This window comes from Gobius niger (genome assembly GCF_951799975.1).
Source record: "Gobius niger genome assembly, chromosome: 10".
Taxonomy (NCBI): domain Eukaryota; kingdom Metazoa; phylum Chordata; class Actinopteri; order Gobiiformes; family Gobiidae; genus Gobius; species Gobius niger.
In genome coordinates, this window is record NC_136861.1 from 12,954,950 (window position 1) to 12,982,641 (window position 27,692).

Here is a 27,692-nt window from a genome sequence, read left to right on the forward strand (position 1 = left end):
GAAAGGCCTATACACCATACATCACTTTTTGTTTGTTTAAACACTTGATTTATTGGTTTGCTCCCCATGCTTGCTTTATATGAAGCCATTCTATAGCTGATTAAGGTTTAGGGCTTGATCTTGCGTTTCTAAACATGGACCAAAGCGTAACTCTTTACGCTTAGTAGGTGCTCACTTTGAGATCTTGCAGCTTCAGGACAGACTCCCGATGCCAATGGCACTATTATGTAGAAAACAGTCTCTGAGAGGAAGGGAGGGGGTGGTGAGGGAGTGGAGGGAGTACATGTGCTTTTGTTTGGGTCACGTTAACGCTATTACGGCTGAGCGAGCGCCCACACAGCGGGACCGGCCGTACACCGGACAGTGTTTAACTCAATATTTAGTTTGACCGACAGAGATTTTGAAAGCTCTTAATGCTAAAGGAAGAACATGAAACAGCGCGATGTAAACAAGGAAAAGAATGTGAGGAAAAGCAGCGCTCTGTTCTGCTTGTAAACCACACAGTCGACCTGTTTTATATGTGTATATATAGCGTTCAAAACTTTGGGGTCACTTAAAAAATCCTTAATTTTGAAAGAAAAGCACCGCTTTTTTCAATGAGAAAAAAATCGAATTAATCAAAAATACAGTCTAGACATTGTTAATGTTGTCAATGCTCTAGCTGTAAACAGGTGATTTTTAATTAAAAACCTTCATGTGCAGAGGCACATTTCTAGCAACCATTGCTCCAGTGTTCCAATGGTACGTCGTGTTAGCTAATTGTGTTAGAGCGTAATTGATGATTAGAAAACCCTCATGCAATTACTGCTGAAAACTGTTGTCCTTGCGCCAGCACAAGATCTGGCCCTTGGTGTTCTTTCCTCTCTTAGAGATAAGTTTGTTTGTGTGTTGAGTTTAGCTCCCTCTTATATTGTATAGTTTATTTTGTCGGCCTCTTTTCACCAGTGTAAAACATCAAAATGAAAGTGTTAGCACAAACAAAAAAGCCAAACAGTTATGTCTCCTGACTCTTTGTCTCATATGGTTGTTTCAACAACATAACAACATCAGGGGCTCATCTGGGATATTTTTTCACATTCATTTTCAGTGGCTGACATGCTTCTATTAGTAATGATCTTGTTTAAACTTCTTTTTAAAAAATTGCCAAAAACAGCCAACCAAAATATCCCACTTTTTATTGTTTTCAGAGTTGACTGTCTTCAAAAAGCATGAACACGACTGTATTTGTCAACTTTTTTTTTGTTCCCTGGGGGACTTTATCTTTTGACACATCCTTCAGCCAGTGCCTCGGGGCGACCTGTCAGGAGCAGTGGGCGATCACAGCGGCATCACCCGGGGACTCATCTCTGAATATTAAGCCAGAATCAGGAGTGACATCGGTGGAAGATTCACCGAGTAGTTAAAATACAGTATCTGAACTCTTCATTGAACAAAAAAAAATAATTAATAATAACCTTTTCCACTGGGAGTAAATCTTTTAAGCAATTTCATTTCATAGATTTGTGTTTTGTGTGGGATTTTCCTGACAGGTTGCCCCAGTGGAATTGAAGGATGGTTAAAGTGGATTAATTCTCTGTGAAGTACGACTCAATCTAAACACTGAAGTCCTGCAGATCATACACTCCATTTCTCCTGCTTGTTTTCAGGAATATGCTCACTTTGCACAACCTGCCGCATCTCCCACTAAACTGACATTGCTTCTGCTACACCTGTGGGAATAAGCATTTCCCCCCTCATTAATATGTATGGCTTCCCTTCGCTGGCGGTCCCATCGCGGTAGCCGCCTGCTTGTGTGTGTTTGGGGAAAGTGTCCTGTCTGTGAGAAATGCTGCAAAGGTCGTCGGCAGCGCGACGCGGAGGTTAATTGTGCCGTTATAAATCAAAGAAGACAAGTCCGTCTGTGGGCGCTGCTGCTGTGACGCTCAGGGGGGGAAAGAAAGAGACTGCACAGTCGTAGACTTAGGGCATAAAAAGGTACTCCTGGTGAAGCCAAGGCTGATGTTTTATTTACCGTTTCACACTACAGTCCCAAATTAAATATACTTTTTGTTGCTAACTTATAAATTTATAGGAATCGAATACTTAAGCAGTGGGGAGACTACTTTGAAATTTTATTTACTTACAAAATACGGATTATTTGCCTAAAATGTATTATTGTAATGTATTCCGTTACTTTGTCCAGTCAGAGTATTGTATTCTGAATACTTGGAATACTTTCACGTTGATTTGCTTTATATTTATGTATAAAAATGTCCTATGATTACAAACCTGGTGGCTACGTTTGTTATAAACATATTTATCATTAATTAGGAACTCAAAAGTGCTCTTGGTAAATGCAAAGGAGATCACATGACGCACATGTGTTGTTTGTATGAACTGCGGCATAAGGAGTTTTAAATCTTTTTGTTATTCTAGGAAGAAAAACGGGTCATCATTAAAGGTTTTTTCTCAACCTCTTACCCCCCGCCTTAACCGAGCCCATTTTCTCCAGTTTGGCTTTACCCAAAACTAAAAGCTTCTCGACTGGAGCTCAACAGTATAATGGCTCATTTGAAAGCTAAGGCCTACAAAACTGATGGTAAGTTTTTTCACCGGGGTTTTGTCGTGGGTTTTATTCATGCTTTTTTAATGTTTTTGTCAGTTTTTGTTGCTCTTTTTGATCACTTTTTCTGTCATGTTTTCGTGATGTTTTTGTTGCTCTTGTCACTCTTTTCTCACTTTTTTGTTGTGTTATTGAAATATTCTGGGACGCTTTTGGCACCCTGTTGTTGCTTCTTTGTGGCTTTTTCTTCACTTTTTTCGTTGCTTTTCTGCTACGTTTCTGTCACTTTTTTGTTGCCTTATCATCCTTGTTTTTTTCACTCTTTTTTCCAGAAGCTTTTAGATTTGCGTAATGCCAGATGTCCTCGGTTCAGGTGGGGGTTAATAGGTTAATAATGTTGTGCAAAATGGAGCTAAAATGTATAGAGGTATTCCAAATAATAATGTAGCTGTTTAGTCTAGTTTATTACTTTATTTGGTAGGGACAATGCATGTTATTGACCAAGCCCCACACTCTCATTCACCCTGGCCTATTGTACATGTTTTTTGTGGTAGGGGAAACCGGAGTACCTGTAGGAAACCTAAACAGACACGGGGAGAACATGCAACCTCCACACAGAAAAAGCCTGTGCAGGTGGGAATCGAACCCGGACCTTCTAGCTGTGAAGCACGAGTGCGAACCACTGCACTACCACGGCACGTACACAGTTTTTTACTCATTAATTCTTGTAAGTTAGAGAGAATTAGGCCATGTGTCATGAACTGTATAACGCTTTGTTCCTTGAATGTACGAGCAGAATATGTGCCAAGGACAGACTATCTCACTCCACCACCAAGACCTCAAGATTTATTTATTGCATGTTTCTCTTACACGCCATAGTATATAAATACAATCTGTGGACTTTGTAAAGAAGAGGACATGGGAGTTGATAAATGTACATTACAATGCCTCTACTGACTGCCTCTGAATGCCTGTTCTGGTTACCATCCATCCATCCATCCATCCTTCCATCCTTCCATCCTTCCATCCATCCATCCATCCATCCATCCATCCATCCATCCATCCATCCATCCATCCATCCTTCCATCCATCCATCCATCCATCCATCCATCCATCCATCCATCCATCCATCCATCCATCCATCCTTCCATCCTTCCATCCATCCATCCATCCATCCATCCATCCATCCATCCATCCATCCATCCATCCATCCATCCATCCATCCATCCATCCATCCATCCTCTTCCACTTGTCCGTTGCTGCACCAGCCCGTTATGGCTCCTCCTGCAGGTGGTGGGTCCACAGGAGGACGGCCTCACGATTAACCGGGCCTGTTGGTCTCTCATAAGGGGCTTCTTAACTGCTCTGTCTGACCCGTCACTTGGGACCTGTTTGCCATGGCAGACCCTACCAGGGGCACGAAGTTCCCAACAACAGAGCTCCTAGGATCATTGGGTGCTCAAACCCCTCCACCACGGTAAGGTAGCGGTTCCAGGAGGGGTGTTTTGGTTACTGTCATCAATAAATCTGGCTTTAGACCGATCACAGCTGCCCCTCAACTTCGACACTACCCAAGAGCTAGAGCGCTGTGCTTCTGTGCCATCGGAAATGTACTCAGTCTCTTCTTTGATGGAAAATCCCTGGACCACTGAGAGCCCATGCACACAAACATGTTCTTTTGACTATCTGTTTAAAAGCATGTCTTCGTAATTTGATATGCTTATTACCCTACAATTAAACAGTCCAACATTTCATTCCTTTTTCTTTCCTGTTTTTCATTTGCACTTTCATTAACATCAATCAGCCACAAGTCACATGACCGGCCTCCTTCTGTTTCCACTTCTCCTCTCTCCTCCAAACTCCGCACTTAGAGAGCTTTTATTTAATTTAACTTTTTTCATTAATTTCAAGTTCTCTGCAGACCTGGCGCTGCTTGTCGCTGCTGTTACTATGGAAACCGTCTCACCACTTCAAATCTGTCCGTGAAGAACAGGTTTTCGAAGAGAGCGGAGCGAGTGGGCGTCTGAATGGTCCACAAGGAGTTAGACAGGTGGGTTTTCTGATATATGGAGAGGATAATGGATGGGACTATTGCCGTCATATTCGAATGCATTAGATCCAGCTTTATTGAAATGGCCGGTCTTCTCTCCCCATGGGCATCATCTGTGGCTGATGGAACGCCTCGTAAAAACTCACTTCAATCTTTACATTTGTTCATTAGAGCTACTTCCATCATTGAGGACGGAAAGACAAAGTATTCACATTGCCTGATGTGGACAAACTGGTGACACAATGAAGAAACAATATGTGCTAAAACAAAATTAAAAGCTGTTCATGAGCCTAAAACTATGATTATAATGTCCATATATTTTCGTTGACTAAAATATGACAAAAAAAAGAGACTAAAATCATCAAAAGGACATTTTGAAAGAGCCTCATATCATTTAAATGCAGTGCCAAAGGAACAACCCTGTGCTTTGTCCGTGAAGCAGGCGACCTTGATTAAATGATTATACTAAATATTGTAAATGCAAAGTTGACTTCATCTAGATTTAGTCGACTAAATTTATGTAAACTTTAAACTAGTCTAAAATTGAAGAGAATTACTTGACCTGCCATACACTTCCCCTGCCAGTGGTCATAATGTTTTGTATGTCATTTTTATTTGAAACGCATCCATTTACTCAATGGAGATAATTTTTTTGCTAGCCTGCAGTTAGCTTTGCCCGTTAGCCTGCTAGCTTCTTCTTCGTGATTCTATTAGTGTGTATTGCGCCTCTGACCCGGAGCCAGCGAAGTTGCAAGGGTGGTTTTCTGGCCAGAGACACCAGGGGGAGATGAAAGACCCCCCAATCATCCCATTAACACTCTTATTATCCCCACACGGACTATGAAAAGGATTTATTCAGGCAAAAAAGTTAGTACTTCTTTATGGTGCCAGTGCAGAACGATCCAAGTTACACGTTGCTATACGTCAATGAAAACGGTTGTAAAACTCATGCCAGTATCACCAAACATGCTCCAAATGATCATGCACACGAAGCAGGAGGTTATTATAATAAAAAGTTTGTAAGTGATCCTCATGTATAGGGCTGAAACAACGAATCGATTAATCGACTCTTTTAGGTCCACTCTTTTTGTTGCCTGATCTTATCGTTTAAACCTGTTTGCTTTAAACTTAAAAGGACTCTCTTTCACTTCCTCAGTCCTAGCTCCTTGTCCTGATAAAGTCAGTGCCAGTGCAGCCTCCAGTTGTTGCAGGAATGGCCTGTCCACAGAAACTTGTGCTTGTGTGCCTGTGCCTCCCACAACCATTTCCTTTAAGTTTACTCCATCGACATTTCCTCAAACTGTGCCACTGTAGCTTAATGCGGGAAAAACAGTAACATTTTATCTTTCACGGTTTATTTTTGAGGTATTCTTTCACCAATAAAAACACCTGTAAGGAAACAAAGTCTTGCATTTGACTCTATGCGTTGGCTTTAACGTGACGTAGAGTGGTTTTGAAATGAACTAGTGTCATGAAGGGCAAGACCAAACCATTGCCATGACGAAGGTGGATGGCCCCACTTACCTCGGTGCTAATCAGCCCTGTCAGCGCTGAAAGGCTGAGCCGCAGCTCCTCTGACGGCCTCTGCCTGGATCTTGGACATCGACCAATCAGAGGCCTCCTGGGAATTCGAGTTTGACGTAGCGGTAATGTAATATGGTTTGTCGGGGAGCCAAAAATTGTCCTCACGTCAATTTTCCTCATGAGGAGTACGATAACCTGCAGATCTTAATTCAGAGTCTGAGCCAGGGAGAGCATACAAAGTGCAGTCACAAAGCCCCCTGCTGTCAACATGCTATGAGTCAAATGCAAGCACAATTACTCAAGAAGCATCTTAAAGGCCCTATACCTGATTCTTTTTTTTTTATCTCTTGTTCTATTTGACCCATAAAAGTATGTTGTGAAAGTAGTCATTTGTGAAAAAATAATCCTGATGGGTGACGTTTGCATTATATTGTGATTCCTTGATTCCAAAATAGTTACGTAGGTTTTGCAGGTCTTAGCTTTCAAAGAGGTTAAAATAAAAGCAGTTTAAAGGGATATCTGACATAGGGCCTCAGTTATCCAGAGTGCTGTTGATTTCTGGGGATTTTTTTAGTTTTTAACTCATGCAGTCCTTATGTTTGAAGAGTTAAATGGTGCTAGGCTAGCGCATGTCTATGGTAACTAGTAGCCTGCATTAAAAAAACAGTCTGACCCAAGCACAGTGCACCTGAGGCAAATCACTTATGACACCAGACTACCAATAAATGTCTGTGTTGACTGAATATTTGTTTTAATATAACCATTTTGCATTAAAGAGAACTTATATTTCCTGGTTGTAAGCTACGCAGCGGCGGAGTGATCTGCTCGGTTACCGGATCTACAGTAGTTTGTTTACCTGCGGCCGGCATTACTACACGTGGAATTCACAAAGGAGCTTTCTACTTTTTTCTAGTTTCTACTTTTCTAATCAGATATGGCAACATTTGGAGGACAACCCCATGATTTTGAAGAGATTTTTAATCCAGGCTACTAGCTACCATAGACATGCATTAGCCTAGCACTAGTCTAGCACCACTAAACTCTTCAAATATACAGACTGCAAGAATTAAAAAAAAAAAAAAAATCTCCAGAAATCAACAACATTCTGGATAACTAAATGAGGGCCTATGTCAAGAATCTTGAAATTTCCCTTTATGGTCCTTTTTTTGGTCCTTTAAAGGAATAGGACACCGTTTTTACATACTGAAATATCGTACTTTTGCTTTGACGAGTTCTTTAGGACCCGTCTGGCACAGTAAAGTGAAGATATTACTGCACGGATTTCAAACTACTCCTGGTATTATTACGCCTTACAATATAGTCCGCCCTTTTATCCGCTTAGAAAATCCACATTGTTTAATTTTGTGTAATTATACTTTGTAGTGCAACACGCCATCTGTGCTGTGTTTACGTGACTGAAGGCACGGGTGAAGATCAGACAGGTCCTAAAGAACTCGTCAAAGCTAAGGTAAGAACATATCTCAGTATGTAAAAACGGTGGCCTATTCCTTTAAGGGAAATTTGTCCTGCGTTGGATCCATCCTTGAATGTCGATGAAGAACGAGGAGTGCCCTAGCCTGGCATCCAGAATGATACCCCTCTGTGTATTTTTTTTTATCAGCCTGGGCAGGACACCCTCGCTTGCCGCTGCTCACATATGTTTCTTTCCGATCACGTGATGTTCGCGAGCAGCGTCACTCTCAATAACAATCTACAGGCGCGAACAGGCGAATGAGAGCTTCTTTCCAATCTGTGGTAAATAACCAAAAACACATCCTGTTCGAATATTAATGCAGAACACAAAACGCTCTTCGTTGATTGGTTCATTCCGCTTCCTGTTTGCTCGCATATGTTCCGCTCTGGAAATGTAATTGATGTCAACTCTAACCAGACTCAGTCACTGGACCATCTCCTATATTGTGCATCTTTTGGGTTGATGGGAGACACCAGAGCACTCGGAGAAAACCCAGACACGGTTACTACATTTAACTCCACAGAAAATAACATATCCCTTTTCCCTTTTCGCAGTGAGGAGCCGCCACCAATAAATCTCCCTCTTGTTAAGGCCGCTCTGATCTGGGCTCATGTGACCTGGATAACATGGCGGTGTTGCATTACTCTTCACAGGGGTCTATTTTTATTTTTGTCACTTTCTGTATCTGTGTGGACTAAAAGAAGAAGCGTCCGTTCAGCTCCTGGTGACAGCTCGTTCCCCGTGTTTGAGATAGAGACGCGCTGCTGCAGCTAAAGGCCAAGCTTTTCCCGAACACAAACTGCACAAGGTCGGATTAAAGATGACGAGGGAGCTGGCCCGCTGCACGCAAGAACACTCAAAACAAGATCATGTCTAGATAAAAGACACAAGAAACATGGGAAAAATGGGTCAGAGGTTGGACAAAAATGTATGTCGGTCAAATGGAAAAGGTTTAATTTGTGGTCCTCGTGTAGGGAAATTTGTCCTCTGCATTTGAACAATCTGTTCTGATCTGGGGTTACAGCAGTTGGTCAGGTATAGGTTCAGCAACACTACGTGCCCAAAGAATGAGATCAGCTAAACATCCTGAATGATTAGGTTACTTCATTAATGGATTTCTTCCTCCCTAATGGCACGGCCGTATTCCAAGAGGACAAGGCCAAGATTTCTGGCCCCATGCTGTGAAAGAGTGGTTCTCAACAAGCCGGGCACGAGCCAGACTGATCCTCCATGTTAAGAGATACATGGGGATACTGTCTGGTATTGTGCGATTTGAATTTCGCTGGCTCCTGCAAAACTAAGCAGAGCCAATCATTGCACGGGCGGCGTCATCTTCATTTCCCATAAAACACACCAGTGCTCCTCCCGTAAACGAAAACACTGAAGATGGCGACCGCGACGCAGCGATCTTTCACCAGTGCCCTTTCCTCTGTTTTAAATGAGCTGGACTTTCACCGGAACATTTACTCGACTGCATTCCATGATTGTTTGTGGACTACAAACAATCATGGCGGAGGACGTAAGAGCAAAGTGTAGGCAGCTTTGTGTTTGATTGGTTCTTTCTCGTTGAACTCTCGAGTCTAGATTTGGAAATCGTGTCCTGTTACCACAATTCCAGACTATATATGTGTTTATAAATACAGAAATTAAGTCAGTCTGGCTTTATACCAGGCTAAATCTCAAAACCAGCCTGGGAACTGAACCTTTACCTTCTAGCTCACATGTGTCAAGGTCAAGGCCCGTGGGTCTAATGCAGCCCATGCGATGATTTAATGTGGCCTTCTGAGGAGCATGAATTCCTGAGCATGTAAAAAAAAAAAAGGAAGTCTCTAGCCCAGGGATCGCCAACCAGTAGCTCGGGATCTACCAGTAGCTCGCCAGGCCTATCTAGGTAGCTCGCCAAAGACTTTCTGCAGCTCTACACGCCTGAAACTCAAATTTCAGATGCATTTTCTGTTTGTTCTGAACTTGCTGAACACAATCTGCAAACATCCATCCATCCATCCATTTTCTTCCGCTTTATCCGGGGCCGGGTCGCGGGGGCAGCAGTCTCAGCAGAGATGCCCAAACTTCCCAATCCACACACACCTCCTCCAGCTGTTCTGAGGGGACCCCGAGGCGACACCAGGCCAGCTCGGAGACATAGTCCCACCACCGTGTCCTGGGTCTTCCACGAGGCCTTGTCCCACTAGGACATGCCTGGAACACCTCCCGCGGGAGGCGACCAGGAGGCATCCGAAACAGATGCCCGAGCCACCTCAGCTGGCTCCTTTCGACGTGAAGGAGCAGCAACTCTACTGAGCTCCTCACCCGATCTCAGAGGGTGCGCCCAGCCACCCTGCGAAGGAAACTCATTTCGGCCGCTTGTACTCGCGATCTTGTCCTTTCGGTCATGACCCAAATCTCATGACCATAGGTGAGAGTGGGAACGTAGATCGATCGGTAAATCGAGAGCTTTGCCTCCCGACTCAGCTCCCTCTTCACCACGACAGACCGATACAGCGACCGCATCACTGCTGACGCCGCACCGATCCGTCTGTCGATCTCACGCTCCATCCGTCCCTCACTCGTGAACAAGACCCCGAGATACTTGAACTCCTCCACTTGAGGTAAGGACTCCCCACCGACCTGAAGACCTGCAAACAGTTTGGTCAATTTTGTAAAGTATAAGGACTAAACTAGAGTCATTCTCTTTAAAAAAAAAAAAAAAAAATCTCCAGGGTGAAGTCCACATTTTTGAAGAGTAAGTAGCTCTCTGACGTTCTTGTTGTGTAATAGCTCGCCAGGTAAAAAGGTTTGGAGACCCCCGCCCTAGCCCATTCCTGTGCGGAGTTATGGATTTTTAAAGAAATAACCAGTTTGCTCACTCCGGCCACTAGGGGGCAGCTTGAATTTAAAAAAGGAAAGAATTCCACAAGTGTCCAGCAGGGGGCACTGACATAAGGGATCAGGATATAAACAGTATATTATTGCCACGTGGTAAATAGTCAGTCTGCCCCGGGCGGGTGTGGCTACAACAATAGCTTACTGCCATCAAGTTTGAAGTGAATGAATAATGGCTTCATGTAGCACTTTGAGAAACATACAATATGTGTAAGCCGTTATTTATGAGGCCACAGTCCTTTCCAATTTATGCAGCCCTTGACCCAAGTACATGGGGGCTGAATTTTAGCCCTCGACCCAAACGACTTCGACACCCCTGTTCTAGCTGTACAGATCGACAGTGTTGCCTAATGATGAACAATAAGTTAAACCTTTTATAGGATTCTCTAATCTACACATTACATAAACTGCTTTGAGGTCGATGTGTGAGGGATGAATGCTTGGGGTCAAAACAGTGGTGCAAATCCTCCTACCTTACGGATAACAATGACACTTGCAAGTATGAGCATCACTGACCAAGAGAACAATTTACCTTTTTGTCTTCCTGGTTTTCTTTACATTAAACCTATGCGTCTATGTGTCCGGACCAACCTGCTCGAGCTGCGCCCATAGGTGCCATTAGCCGGTGTCTTGTTTAGTATCGAGCTGATAGATGACTCCTGTGTCCAAACAAGTTCTTCCATTCCAAGAAAGTCTTTACAAGATACTCACTGCTACCAACTTAAAGCATAAACACATGATTAGTTAGTCTAGTAGCTGTTTACAAGTGCTATAAACCACAGAGCTCATTACCAAATTGGACGGGTGCTTGTTTTGCCTGGCTGCCTCCTTTATGTTTATCATTCATTCAGTCTCTATTCCAGTGAGGGAGAAACCATAAATCTGCTGGCACCTCGCTCCACGGCAGGTATTTATATGCACTGTACATCTGTGGCTGTCTGCCGCTTGACATTGTTCGAAAAGATTTTGATCAGTCAGCGCTGTATTGTTGGTTAATCTTTGGGAAACACGTTTTTCCACTATTTGTTCTTGGCATCACGCAGAGGCTTAGTGTCAGTCTGCATTGCCTGTTTGTTGTTAAGATCAAGGTAAAATGTGTTGCATGGTCGGCAGTCAGAAGTTGTCTTCATACTGTTTTATGTTTTGCTCTAACAGTTTTGTTTTTTGTGAATGGGAGTCAATGCAGGCCATAGAGAAAACAGTTACCCTTTCACAATAAGAGCACACAGCAGACTCTGCACATGTATTTTCTCTCCTTTTTGGATGGGCTTATTTGATCCATAAACAACAACAAAAATCACAGCACATACCACATATCCCACATTTTTAGACATTATTATGGGTAAGAAAAATATCAATTGTAAATAAATTGCAAGAAGTGTTATGTAGATGTGACCCGAGTGCATTTTCTCCAGCTCGGCTTTACCCAAATCTAAAAGCTTCTCAACTGAAGAGGAATAGTGTATTGCCTTATTTGAAAACTAAGACCTACAAAAGTGATCCTAACTTTTTTGTCACGATGCTGCGTTTTTGTCACATTGTGAAGCGTTTTTGTCGTGTTTTCGTTGCTTTTTTTGCTGCTTTTTTGTCATGTTTTTGTTGTTTCTTTGTTGCTTTTTTCGTAGCTTTTTTGTCATGTTTTCGAGTTTGTGTCACGCTTTCGTCACTTTTTGTGGCTTTTCCAACACATTTTTTGTCACTCTTTTGTCGCGTTTTTAAATTGTGTTTTCGCCACTTTTTTGTTTCTGTCGCTTTTCCATCACTTTTTTCCCCATTGCTTTTCATTGCGTTTTCATCCTCGTCTTCGTCGCTACTTACCCTATTTGGGTAAAGCCAAACTGGAGAAAATGCTCTCAGTTCATGCAGGGGTTAAGTTGTTAATATAAAAGTCCTAAGAATCACACTTTCCTGAAGCACTCACTGATCACGCACCTCTGTTTGGCGGTGAAAGGGCGCTTCCGGTCCGGCGTCTTCGCTGCGCGTGGCTTCACAGCTCCGCTCCGCGCGCTCTACTCCTCTCCTCATGCGGCGCGTGCCTCTCTGCTGCTACGATCTGGTTCACTGTCGCTGGACACGGAGCTGCAACGGGAGTCAACTCAACTGAGCGGTAAGAACACGCGCCTTTTCCTCGTCTCCACCGCAAACATGACCGTTTGCAAAGTTTGCGTTTTGTGCGTCGGGAACTTCATTGAAGCTGTGGACCGTGATGCTGTGGAGTAAACGTGATGCTTCGTAAACTTTTGTGTCGCTTCTTTTCTTTTGTGGAGTAGTTCGGTTCTGTGCGTAATATGGAGATTGTGCGTAATTGAGCGTCAGACGTGGATGCAGATGCTTGTTTCAAGGGTTTGTTCCCCGGGAAGTGTTCAGGTGACAGTGTAAGGACACATAAGCATCAATGCAATCCTGAAGTTTCTGTTCTCTGTTTTGATCCTGGTAGCCCCAAACTTTTCTTTTCTTTCTTTCTTTACAGTTGGTCAAATCAGAAGACGAACCATAACAAGCACGTTTAGCTACTATGGCTGCTGCGTTCCCATTATTTTCATCTTACATTAAAGTTTTCTCTCAACATCAGAAATAATAGTGACCATACATCAATGCAGTGGTTCTCAAATCGTAGTAATGGGCTTCTTCAGGCTTCACTCAGGGTCATCTGCGATTTTTGACATTCATTTGTTTTAATTCGGCTAATTTATGCTTCAGTATTGCATTTAAGTTAGGAGTTTTAGACATGGCTTAAACTTTACACCCAGTTTAGATATAACTAGGTTCATTTAGTGCTGTCTTTTTAGATACGGCCAGTTAAGTCCTGATTTAATCTTGATCCGGGCCTGGTGATACTTGCAAGGTCAAATATTTTATAAAGTGCAGTGAACTATTTTCCTCCGCTTTGTCTTCACTTCAAAAGAAAGCAGGCTTACAACAGCATTTGACTTTTGACATTTGTTTCATAATCCGTGATACATCGCTGAGTAATAGTTTTAGTGGCATTCCGAGTTACGCACATAACAATCCATTATTTACATTATATACGCACGGTGTCCCTTGCGTTTCATGCCAGCGCCTCTGTGATGGATGTTGTTTTCTGTTGTGTTTTTATGACAAATTGGACAGTGCATTTCTCAGAGTTATCTCAGATCGTCTGTGGGGCCCGGGCTGTTTGTCATTGGGCTAATCTGTGAGTTGGAAAAGGTTGGAATGGCAAAGCTGCAGACAGTAGCCTACATCGTTGTGTCTTCAAGGTGAAACTGTTCGCATTTGTAACTGGCATTAAAGGGACTATACGGACTTTAAGCATGTTCAAATTAAGTATTTTCCTCCCCCTACGTGTCCCAGCCATGTTCTAATGTGTAGAATGAGCCCAGATCTATTCACCACAACTGCCTCTAAAATCCTGCACTGTCACTCAAAATTGTAATACTTCGGGTCCGAAGTGCCGTCATGCTTAGAGGGATATTTCAGGATTTTTGACATCATTTACTAGTTTTCGAGAGTGTCATGCAGTTCTTATATTTGAAGAGCTTAGTGGCGCTAGGCTAGTGCATGTCTATGGTATCAGCTAGCCTGCATTAAAAACAGTCTGACCCGCTCCACAGTGCACCTGAGGCAAATCACTTATAACACCAGACTAACCATATAAATGTCTGTGTCGATAGAATAATTTTTAAAATATAACTGACCTTGTAGCACATGAATTACCGCATTTTGAGGGATTATTTTCTAGCAGATCACTCCGCCGCTGCATAGCTTATACAACCACGAATCTGATGCTGCTCAAATATAAATGCAAAACAGTTATAATGGTATTAACACAGGCATTTATATGGTTAGTCTGGTGTTATAAGGGATTTGCCTCAGGTGCACTGTGGAGTGTGTCAGACTGTTTTTAATGCAGGCTAGCTGATACCATAGAAATGCACTAGCCTAGCGCCACTAAGCTCCTCAAATAAAAGAACTGCATGAATTTAAGAAAAAAATATCTCTAGAAATCAACAACACTCTGACTAACGAGGAAATGAGGCCAACATGATGTCAAAAATCCTGAAATATCCCTTTAATATAGAAGATGCAGTTACACATATGACCTGAGGTGGCAGTAGTGAGTATAAAATGGCCAACTTTACAGTGATAACTCTTTGCATGTACCGACTGACTCAGCTGGAACTACTTTTTCAATACAAATCCAAGTTTTTGCCTCCTTGTTTTAAATTGACGTTGCAGTTGGGGGGAAAAGGAAAGCTTGACCCTCTTTGCTTGGACTGTGAGGGAATAATGGATAAATGTAGTGAGCAGAAAACGGGAACAAAAACTGAAGACTATTAGCTGTAGGAACATGCCATGGGGTGCGCACCTGCGATGTCACTGACTGATCAAATACTGGAGGTCAATATTAGCTTACCTTATTAGCAATTCGAGACCTCTACTAATTACTTTTTAATTGGATGTGAAAAAACATGGGCCTATTCATGCGGTAATGTAAACATCGCTCATTTCTAGCCTCCTGTACGGCAATTACTTCAGCACTGCCATTCTAACTATCAAATATAGGTACTGGATGGTTTATTTTCGTTCCTGCTCTCATTATGAACTCTGAATCACGTGGAAAAAGGACGAGGCTCCAGATGCAAGGGGACGAAATGAGTTTCCTTAGAGAAAGTGCGAGCAGTTTGGTCACTGGAGAGGAGCTTGTTTTAGATTCAAGAGGAGCCAGCTGAGGAGCCCGGGCACATGTTCCACTGAGACGAGGGACCGGGAAAGACCTATAGGATGCGTTGGAGGGACTAGGTCTCTCTCTGGCCTGGGGAATCTGGAGTAGTGGAGTTGAACGAAGTCTGGGAGAACAAGGGCTGTCACGATAATTACTACATCGACTTATCGTTCAACAAATAACAGATAAACGATATATTTTTGGGCTCGATATTTATCGTCTTTACATTTATTAGTATTTCCCCCCTATTTATTCTTGCAAAACTTTGATTTCTAACAGAAGCAAATAGAGTTACATTATATATCAAGTTTATTGCAGCTTGTGTGGTATTTTAGGATTTGATGATGCACTTTTAGAACAAAGGTTTACTGTAATTTTTATGCCTGAGAGTTGACAGTGTCCAGTATCGTTAGAGTCAATAATATCATTTATCGCGATACTTTCCTGACTCAATATATCGAACTTCAAATTTGTTGTCGTGACATGCCTATGGAGAACGTGCTTTTGACTGTTGCCCCAGATTAACAGATGGAGATAGATGGATATATACGCTGCCCGACCAAATAAAGTTGCCGACTCTATTTAAAGGGACTAGGTGCAAGTTAATCATTTTATACTCACTACTGCCACCTCAGGTCATACGCGTAACTACAATCTCTATATTAAGCTCGTGCATGACAATTTTTTTGAGTGACAGGATTTTAGCAGCAGTTGTGGTGAACAGGTCTGGGCTCATTCTACACATTAGGACATTGCTGGAACATGTAGGGGAGGAAAATACTTAATTTAAAGATATTTAAAGGGGCTAGATGCATATTAGCCATTTTGTACTCACTACTGCCACCTCAGGTCTTAAGTGTAACTGCAGCTTCTATATTAAGCTTGTGCATGACGGCACTTCGGAGCCCGAGTTAACACCTTTTTGAGTGACAGTGCAGGATTTTAGAGGCAGTTGTGGTGAACAGGTCTGGGCTCATTCTACACACTAGGACATTGCTGGAACATGTAGGGGGAGGAAAATACTTAATTTTAACATTTTTAAACTCTGTATAGTCCCTTTAACTTGCTGTTTTGATCTGGAGTTTAACCAGTTGGTCAGTTCTAGGCTCAGCAACATCATGTGCCCAAAGAATGAGATCAGCTGAACATACTGAATGACCTGGGTTATGCCATCAAGAGACTTCTTCTTCCCTGATGTTATTCCAAGATGACAATGCCAGGTTTCTGAGGGGTCACATTGTAAATGGTAAATGGACTCAACTTATATAGCGCTTTTCCACCTTTATCAGGCCGAAAGCGCTTTACAGCAAGGAACCAGTCACCCATTCACTCTCTCATTCATACACCAATGTACGCAGACACTGGAGGCAAGTAGGGTGAAGTGTCTTGCCCAAGGACACAACGACAGTGTGCATTAGCGGGAGCTGGGATTCAAACCCACGATCGATCGCGAGACCTGTGTGAAAGAGGACGCATGGATTGACCGCCACAGAGTCCAGATTTTAACCCCATAGGGAGTCTTTGAGATGTGCTGGAGAATGCAAGCTGTAATCAAAGATAAAGGCGGTCCAACAAAATATAAGAGTGTGTGAACTTTTTTTTGGTGCTGACTTTATTTTGCGGCAGTGTACTGTATATAGGCCAATTGATCTTTTTCTACCTGAAAGTTTTTTACACAGGCCAGTGGTTGCCAACAGGTAGTTGTGTTTCGGTTTGGTTTTGATGGGCAGAAAGATGATCAATGCGTGTGAGGAAAGATTATATTTGAATATTGCTTTCTATACCTGCAAATCGTTTTCACATGTTTATTATTTCATGATACATTGAAGCTACAACAGTTGAGAGCAGCTGCTTTGGGCGAATTTTGCGGCCGCGTCATAATCGTTTCTGTGGTTTCGAATTTTACTTTTATGCGCCTTTTGATTTTCACTACCCAATCATATTTTGCGTGACTGTCAAAATGTTGGCAAGCCATCTTGGCGAACGGGAGAAAAACAACAGATAACACTCTGGCGCTGCACAATTATCTGTAATCACTGCTTCCTGCGGCTAAACAACACCTCTGCCTTTACAAATGGATGGGAGAGATTTGTATCTGTCAATGCATTTATCAATCATCGTGTCAGATAGTAGGAACATCCCATTGACGCACATGTTATTTGTCAGACAGATTTCTATCCCGTATTTTTTTTAGTCTGAATTTAGAGTGACAGGAGGTCTGGTCTCTGTCAGCACATGATGGTTTGATGGATGTTGAGAAAAAAACCCTGATGTGTTTCAAGTGCCGGGTTAGAGACAGTTATAGCAGCTCAGTCACTGTCAGAAAGCCTTTTTATTAGCGGGAAAGGGTTCACCTCTGGGTCGCTCCTCTCTGGGATTGGGGCGGATTAGAAGCTGGGCTTTCCTCGTGTCTGTCAGGAAAACCTCACTGTGATCATCGCTACTGGAGCCATTGGAGTTTCAGACTGACAGTTGTGTTATAATACAACTATAAGGACTGGGGGAGAGAGACTGTTTACTTCCTATTTTCCAATGAAAACAACTAGATTGGTTATAAATTATACAGCAGCATAAATAAAATGTATTTTGCATCTTCTCCCACAGAATCTAACTCCATGTCTTTCCCTGTTTTCATAAACCGTTCTTCTTCTTGACCTCGTTCTGACAGCTCTATTTTATTTGATTTTTTGTTTGGAACAGTTCATATTGGATATTATGGAAAACCTCCTTTTTAGAGCTTTTTATTTACCATGTTACGATGTCTCAACAAAAACTTACTTGGAGTTGTATATTTTGAGGCACTTGTGCATCACTGAGTATTATTTGAGTCTTCCCCGGCGGTTATCTTTAGGACAGCGGCAACAGCTTCCAAAAAGCTTCTCCTGTTTATTTGTGCCGGACAGTGCATGTTGATGAACACACACAGGATTCATGCATAAAGAATACTAAAATAAATAAGATAAAAAATTAAAAGTGAAATATGGTAAGATGACAACAATATCCCACTGTAGTTCTATGTCAAATTGTTGTCGTCTTGTCATATTTTACTTATTTAATATTCTTTATGCATGCCCCTATAGCCTTTAAGTTTATAGTTATATAGCTTATTTTTGTCTAGGTTCTGTGTATATGTTTATGTTGCACGTCTGCACCGAGAAAAAATTCTAGTTTGGGAACCTGTTCTCAAACAATGGCATTAAAACCTATTCTAATATTCAAAACAAACTCTCACTCAACCTCGCCTATTATACATGTTTTTGTGGTACCACCCACTCTATTACTGTATTTTCCGGACTATATGTCGCTCTGGAGTATAAGACGCACCAGCCAAAAAATGCCTAATGAAGAAACAACAGGTTGAATAGGCGTACGATATGCTAACGTAACACATTGATGGTTCGATATACGAAGCATAAACAACGAACTAAATATGTGTCTGGTATGTTAATATCACATTAACAGTTCCGATTACTATTGCATAAAGAACATACCAAACTGTCGATCTCACTCCAAATCACTAAATCCATTGAAATCTTCATCCTCTGTGTCACTTCTGAACAATCACCATGGCAACTACCTGGTCATGGAGGCGTAACTGCACGGTTGACAAGCCTCTCCCGGCAGCACGTTGTTCAAGCTCTCATTTGTGAACTCGTTCCTCTAGCTTTTAGCCCGTGATTAGCTTTGTTTTGTTTTCTTCTCTAAGAGTAACCTCCGCTTCTCCCTCACTCCAAGCTTTCTTTCTGCTGCTCGATTAGCCTGCAGCGCCCTCTAGTGGCATGTGAGATTATATATTTGAATTTAAAAAAAGGGAAAAAAATCACATATTAGTCGTTTGGAGTATAAGACGCACCCTCTGCAAAACTATGAAAAAAAAGTGCGACTTATAGTCCGTAAAATACAGTACTTTTTCTTTTTCATTGAAACAGCTGCGCAGCAAAGGGGAGCAACAGGAGGGTGGAGCTTTGAGTTGGTTCACTCGAATAACCAGGAACTGAAACTACTGAGCATTTTGTTTTAGCTGTTTTAGATCAATATAGCGTTTTCTAGCCAGCAAAGTGTAAAATAGCGATAAAGATGTGTTTGAGATCCGAACCAGGGGGTTAACTTCGGCAAAAACCCTTGCTGTCCTCCACAAGTCGTCCAAATGTGGAGGGATTTTATTGTGTGTATTTGTTGAATAGTTAGAGGGGTTGGTGGTGGCGTAGATACGACATAACTCTCATTTCAAATCCCACTTTCCCGGCTTGTAACAGCTGCTGCTTCTTCCACCACTGTATAATATATTTCTTTCTCTTAGACATATCTTGATCCTTCTTTTCGCAGTCCAATGATCCGCTGAGCTCAAGGTGACCAGTCTGGAGACCCATAAAACAGCACCCTTTACCCTTCTACACCTCACTCGGTGCCCGGCTGCTGTCCTTGATGCCAACAAGTGTAGCTTAGTCATAATAACCTGCAAATTCTTGTAAAGTTATGCCGAAGGTTGAATTCCTTTTTCCGTTTATAAGTTTCAAGGCATTTTAACCAGACTTAAACAGACACAGACGAATGAGTGAAGTGAGATGGACATGACATGGACAAGAAAAACGCATCCCCTTTGAGTCTGGACATGTGGGATTGACATTTCATCCAAGTGGGCTGGTTTAACAGAGATTAAGGCTGGGTAATGTTAAATGATCAGTATGTAATACGGTATCGAAGACAATTTGGTGCACCTTGATGATTTTTGCAGCCTTATAGTTATAATTAGTTTAATGAGTCTTCTCTCCAATGCATATGCTCTTGGATATGTGTGAAATATGCACTGTTTGAACTGCATCGTGATTTTCCAACATTGCAAATCCGATCACAGGTGTTAGAAACATTGCTATTCAGTATGCTTTACGAAATCATCTGCTCTAATTAGTCACTTTACATATTATCTTTATTTATCAGGTTTTGCATCTGTCTCGAGGTCATGATGTTTGCAAAACTCCCAAAATATACACAAATCTCATGGTCTTTGGTCCCATAACATCAACCCTTAAAGTGCATATGGCAGGTTTTCATGCTTTTGGAAATTATTTAGATGGATAACATCTGTTGTTAATCATAATCATCATTTTATATCATTGAAGCAGCAATTTTGATCAGGAAAAGTTGGGCAGAAAAGTTGTTTTTATTAGATTTTTTAAGGCGCTGACAGGAAGTGACATAGATAGAGGTAAAGTTTCATAGCAGTATGACTCATAGAAATAAAAAGGAGAAGCGTTGTTCGATCCTTACGCATGCGGACAGCCGGGTAGACTTTTCGGATTCCATTAACTTGCTTAATGTATTTTCCCTATAGCCATTAGCATTAGCCACAAAACATCTAAAATGATGAACGATTCAGATGTTGTCAACCTATCAACCACATGTAGTGGAGGCCTAAGCCTAGTTAGAAATAATGAATAAATGTACAGACCTCTGGATAATTTACATTAGATACAAATTAGATACAAATACACATCTAATGGACATTAAACATCATCTTATGATATGAACATGATAAAGAAAACTGTCACTTCCATATTGACTTGTTTGATACCAGGTCGACGGCGCTGTATGGCTCAAACAGGAAAACAGAAATTGCCTTTCATTACCTCTGACTTCACAAGGCTAAAAGCATCAAAACATGCACATTGGTCAAACTTTAAGACATCAAAGAGTGAACATGATTTACATGCTTTTAGAAAATCCAGAAATGCCCTGCGTGCTGAGATAACTCGTGTTAAACAACAGTATTATACACAACAAGCTCAGAAACTAGCAACGAGTTATTCACCAAAACACTATTGGGGTTTGCTTTCTGAGCTGTACAAATTTTCAGACTGTCATGAAAAAATACCTGAGTTATCACATGAAAATCAGACATATGCGAGTGATGCTGCAAAAGCTGATATTTTGAATCATATATATACCTCCAGTGTGTATGAGGATCAACAAGTGTATGACTGTCCATTACCTGAAATGAAGCATGGCTTACTGACTGAGGTGCATGTATCTTCAGAGAGTGTGTACCGTAAATTGTGTAAACTTGATGTAACAAAAGCCAGTGGCCCTGATGGCATACCAAATGTATTTCTGAGAAATTGTGCCCTTGAACTTACACCTGTGCTGACTTATCTGTTTAAACTGTCCATCAGCAATTCTAAAATCCCTCAGATATGGAAATCTGCCTATGTAACACCGGTTTATAAGCACAAAGGAGATCGGGCAGATCCAGCAAGCTACAGACCAATATCACTAACATCTTGTGTTGGGAAAATTCTTGAGAGTATTGTAAATGACAGGCTGATGACATTTTTGTTGGAAAATTCATTGATTTCTAAAAATCAGTTTGGATTTATACCCAAACATTCTACACTAGATCAACTGGCACTGGACTACCATACCTGGGTAAAGGCTGTAGAACTTAAGGAAACATGTGTAGCAGCATTCTTGGACTTCAGCAATGCATTTACAGCAGTACCGCATAATGCCATTTTGCAAAAACTCCCGGCATTTGGCATCCATGGTAAAATGCTGGCCTGGATTCGTGATTATCTAAGTAATCGTCTCCAGCAGACAAGAATAGGACATTCCTTTTCTTCACCGTTACCAGTGCAATCCGGAGTACCCCAGGGAAGCGTGATTGCTCCAACCCTGTTTATATTATTTTTAAATGACCTACTGACTGTTTTGGAAGACTGCTCTGTGTTATTGCCCCAAAGTGTTAATGTCATTCCAGCAGCATATGCAGACGACACAATAGTCACAGTTTCCAGTGCATATCCAGCTTTAGCTATTGCTGGTCTGAATTATGCACTGGCTACTGCTAGCCGTTGGGCCAAAACCTGGGGCATGAAGTTTAATGCCTCCAAGACGGTGTGTCTGTGCTTCACAAAGCAATATGCCAGCCAACTTAACAACCAGGTTGTGTTTGAGGGTCACACCATTCCTTTCTCAAATGAGACTAAACATCTGGGGGTTATCCTTACGAGTGACCTCAAATTTAAGCGTCACATCGAGGAGACTTGCAAAGCAGCTCGTAAGGAAATTTTTGTTCTGAGACTTCTTAAGACAAAGCTGCCACCAAGAAGTACTGAACTACTGCTGCGCATATACAAGGCCTACATCAGATCTCGATTGGAGTACTGCTCAGTGCTGCTATGTGGCATTGGAAAAACATTGGTGAACTGTCTAGAAAGCCTACAGCGGAGATGTATGCGCATCATTCTCCAGCTGCCATATCGCGCAGAAATAGCACCTGAGCATTACAGACGGCTGGGTCTGATCACACTGCAAACAAGACGCAACTTTGCACTGTCGTGTTTTGCATATAAAATGTGTCATGGACTTTCACCCAAAGCATTGGACCAATACTGTCCCACACAAAAGGTTCTACCTTATAATGTACGTAGACCAAATTTTGTGTTGCCTGATGGGACGCTGCCTGTGGCGGGGGCAGTGCGGAGGTCGTGTTTTGTTCTGGCTGTACTAATGCTTAACATCCTGGACTATGGCTGTGTCTCTCAGCATGGGTCTATGGGGGAGTTTAAGGGGTACCTGACAAGCAATTTCAGAAACGAACAGTTTGTGAATTTTCCATTTTGCTAGGTCCTCTCCCTTTTTAATTTTTTTTTAACTCTTCCAACGGTCATATGGCCACGGAATCCAAATTTGTATTTTAACACTTGTTTCCTTTACTGTATTTTGTTGTTGTTGTAATTAATAAAGAAATGAATTAAAAAAAAAAAAAAAAAAAAGAAACCAGAGAAAAGTATATAAATACCGTCAAATATGTCACACTTATTGTACTATAACTAATATATATATATTTTAAAGTGAGTGGTTGGTGGTGGTCAGAGGGGCCGATGGCGCAGACTGGTTGCCTCGCTTCCGTCAGTCTACCCCAGGGCAGCTGTGGCTACAATTGTAGCTTACCGACACCGAGTATGGAGTGAATGAATTATGCAATGTAAAGCGTCTTTGAGTGTCCAGTAAAGCACTATATCAAACCAATGCATTATTATTATTAAATGTGGCAAAAATATTGCAAAAATATGAAACTGTGATTAGTGACAATCCTTAATCCTTATGATCACACTGGCATTTGTTGTTATGATGTTTTTTTTTTTATCAGAAAAACAGTCATTATGCCAGTTCTGTTACATTACACTGGCTTTTATAATAACATATGCTTTATCAAGATGGCGGCATGCCGTCCGTATTGCGACAATGGAACAAAGCCAGTAAGGACATTTCTCCTTTTTGTTTCTATGGTTTGACTCGCTCATTTGTCATTGACATAACATGGTCAACACTGCAACAGTTTAAAATAGTTTGCCTCTATCTATGTCACTTCCTGTCGGTGTCCAATAAGCAAGTGAAACTATAAACATCACAAAAATGGTCAAAGCAAAATCTTAAATACAATTGTGTTAACTATGTTTTAGCAAATAATGTGTCTAATCTGTCATGTGCACTTTAATTCTTCACAAATCGCTCTCTTCTTTCTCTTCTTCTTTCCCCACTGCTTCTGTAATGGCTAGGCGCCCTGGCAGCTGTGCTAAACCTACCCCGGGACAAACAGTCGGAGCCCCCCTCTGCCCTCAGTGGAGCACCACCCCCTGCCCGCCCCGCTGAGTGACGTGCCCGATTAGAGGTGCTCAGAGCGGGGCACAGAGTCCTTCTCATCAGGGGTCTGGAGCGGGGAAGTGCTTTGGCCTTGGGGGAAATCCAGCTTTAGGTTTCACTGGCGGCCCTTCACTGCCTCTGTCTAAATCCATATCGGCTTTTTATGAGGGTTTTTACACCTCCAGCTGTAAAAAAAACAGTTATAGACGTTTTAGCAGCAGTGATCAGATGTCAGTTTGACCTCAGAGTAATGCACATATTAACATGGGCCCAAATTTCATCACTCATCATTTCAACATGGTCCAATTTTGTTGTTTAGGGCTTGGCGATATTGACAAAAAAGAATATATCAATAATTTTGGGACGTTCCCAACGGTGATTAAGCGATATGCAAATATATAAATATAAATATGCAATGATGTGCTGGAAAACATCTTGATTTACATTGCTTTGAGGCTCAATAAAATAATTGTCCTGAACAGAAAAAAAACACTTTCCACATTTTTCATGCAAATTTTCTCATTTTTTCCCATTTGTTACTGATTTTACCCCAATGTTTCCCAAAAACGTGCTGAAAACCCAACAAAGAAGTGACAAAAAAAAATAGACAACCAGTTTTCTTTCAAATGAGGCAAGAAGCTTTTAGATTTGGGTAAAGTCGAACTGGAGACAATGCGCTTGGTCATCGCAATCACTCCTGTAAGTTTCCACTGGAGAAAGCATTTAACAATGTTTAATGTTTAATGTGTTTAACAATTTACTTTATTGTTTTTAAATCTGAATCCAACTTTTGATCATCTAACCTCTTAACCCCCACCTGAACTGAGCACATTTTCTACAGTTCAATCTAAAAGCTTTTTGAAAAAAAAAAGGCATCAAAATAGCGACAAAAAAGAGAAGAAAATAAGAATGAGAATGCAATATCAGAAAGTGACCAACCAAGCCTCAAAAGAGCAACAAGAATGCGACAAAAAAAAAGATGAGAGTGCAGTAAAAAAGGGACAAAAACACAACAAAATAGTGGCAAAAATGTGACAAAAAAACACAATAAGGCTTTATCCACATGAAGACAAAATGCTTATATTTTCAGAAACTTTCTTTGTAAGCCTGAAGCCAGCTTAGTAAATGTGTGCGTCCACATGGGTCGACTCAGGTCTGTAAAAACGGCGCAATTCATCTGCCAGGCCTGTGTGAGGCGCTGTGACGCTAACACAGATAATAGAACAAGATGTAGAGGCGCATGTGCAGTAAACTTTTGTGGAATGTAAACAGTGAAAATGAAACTGATTCAAGAATTTATGATCTACAGAAGAGATGAGGAGGCGAGTTTATTCTTTAGACGTAACGGGACTAAAGCAGAAAAACCTGTCAGTGACTTTTACTGTCAGTCCAAAAACACAGACTGACTCGGCCGTGTTTTTCTACTTGTCACCTGTGGCTTGTGGAGCAAAGAGGAGCAAAGAGGAGCAGAGTAAAACCATCATAGATCCATGAGTAAAACTCATTACAAGGTCAGTAGATTATGGATAACAGACACCACTCTGGAGCTGTGACGCCACATAAACGGCGTTTTGAGATCTTTCCACTCTGGGACCTAGTTTGTAAAATGTTCGTTTACAGACCCCCAAAACGCAGGGCTCGTATGGACGATACACTGGATTTATAAAATATCTTTGCGTTTGGTCCTCAGCTTGACTTTATATGGACAGAGTCTAAATAAGCCACAAAAAATCAACAAAAGTGCAACAAAAAAGCGACAAAAGTCATGAAAAAACGATGAAAGTTCAGCAAAAGAATGACAAAAGTGAGATTAAAAGGAAAGTGAAAAAAAGTGACAATGCAAGGAAAAATATCCGTTTTGTAGGTCTTTCAAATGAGGCGTTACACTGACCTAAAGGCTGTAACCTTTTAGATTTGGGTAAAACGGAACTGGAGAAAATGCACTCGGTTAAGGCGGGTGGTAAGGTTAAGGTGATTAAGATGGAAATCATCAAAACGAGTCGTCAACAGGTTAAAAACCGTAACCACATCCTTCCGTTCCGGCTTTAATCAGAGTCCGTCACTGCCCAGATCTACTTTACACCACATAATGTCAGATTAAATCTACCTTTGAGCCGCCTTGAGCATCAAATGATCCGTGTTTTACTACAAGTCTCCCTTCATTAACACCTCTGAGATCTGGTGGAGCTTTAGTGAGTCGCGCTCTGCCCTCCGCTCCTCACTGCCATGACTGGACCCAGTGTTGCAGCGGCAGCGTTCATTCTCACACTGCTGCGTTTGTGCCGTCGCTGAAGCCGCTAACACTGGCCCTGTGTGCGTGGACCAGGTAAACCGCCTCAAAAACAACAACATCGGGATAAATAGGCTTCTTGTTTGGGTCCGATTTAAACAGGAAGGGCGCGGCTAAAAACATCTGAGCGCGTTAGCATAGACGGCTTTCATCGGCATGCAAATATTTTCCACTAGCGACAGAAACTATGAGCTTTTGGGTTTGTGCAGGTGGCTGAAATATTGCAGTCACGTTGCCAAAAACATCTGTAATATTCTTAGAAAAATGTAAATAACTTTCTTGTGGTGCTAATGCTAACGTAAAAACACCTTTTTATTGATCGGGGCTTTGAGAACAGTTGCTCTTCTGATGAAATGGACCACACACATGAACTTATAACCGTGTATAATGATAATGTGCCCTTGTGGAAAACATACCTTGGACATTTTACAAGTCCAGACAGAGTCGCCATCATTCCAGCGCTCAAATTTCCTCCACTGTAACTATATGTTTACTATAGACTGTTTTAACAGCGTAGTTATTATAAGGAGCGTTTGAAATGTTCTTAATACATTTTCCCTTAAAGCATCATGGAAAAAAGTACAATTGCAAAACTAAAAATGCAGTTTATTCATGTCTGATTCCGTCGCGCGTCTCATTGATTCTCTCAGACGTTCAGAGCCATTGACAGACGGTGAGACCTGCTCGAGTAGCAGTGGGTTAATTGCCTTGCTCAGGGGCACAGTGGTCAATTATATCGACAGACAGGAAAGAGTTAGTCACTTCGCTTCTCTGCAGAGATTATTTATAGCTACACGAGACAAGTTTGACTGTTTGGGGCTTGTATTGTTGGCTTGAGGCCTTTAACAGCAACTCAGAGCATGTTTCATCGCTTCAACTTTGGCCCCTCAGCTGTCAGTCATGGTTTAACTTCTTTATTTTGACCACTTGCTACTATTTTAATGGGAGTATGAGTTACACTTAAAATGCAGGATACAGAACGTTAAACACACACAATACTGTCACAAACCTTTTACAAACAGTGCACACAGTTTATTTGTGACTTTGGCAAACTGCTATTACACACATTAATTTTGCATATGAACAAATGAGGAGCATGTGCGGCTGCCACAAGGGGAGCTGGGGGGGCAACACTGTAGAGCCAGGCTTGTATCGCCTCCGGGTCGGGAAAGCCGGTGGGACTTTGTACAAAAAAGCAGCGATTTTTGAATGAGCCATTTGATCGTGCATGTGTGTACATTTATTTACGGGACGATAAACAATAATATCGTTAATCGCGATAAAAAATGCGGCAATTAATCGATCACCACATTCTAGAAGATAATCACTAAATCCATCAGACAACCAGTATCTTCACTGGGAGTGGGTATGTCGCCATGGAGATGTGACTAAAGTCAGCAGTATTTAAGATTTCAGCAGGTTAGTTCCTCATCCAAATCCATTCTTTGATCACCCTCTGCAGACATGGCATTTTCTGTGTCGAGCGGTATCATCCAAAATGTTACACAGTGTGCCTTTAAATAGTTGCTTTATGTCTCACTCAATGTGACATTTACAGCAGACAATGAAGAGGAATATTTA

At 41.6% G+C, this 27,692-nt stretch overlaps 1 protein-coding gene across 1 annotated transcript in view; it reads left to right on the top strand.

Annotated features, from left to right (window-relative positions):
* The first annotated feature begins 12,536 nt into the window (after positions 1-12,536).
* znf385c (zinc finger protein 385C) overlaps positions 12,537-27,692 on the top strand; it is a 288,504-nt gene continuing 273,348 nt past the window's right edge. The window contains exon 1 of the mRNA XM_079564655.1: positions 12,537-12,580. The gene's annotated coding sequence lies outside the window, so the exon portion shown is untranslated. The remainder of the gene's footprint in view (positions 12,581-27,692) is intronic.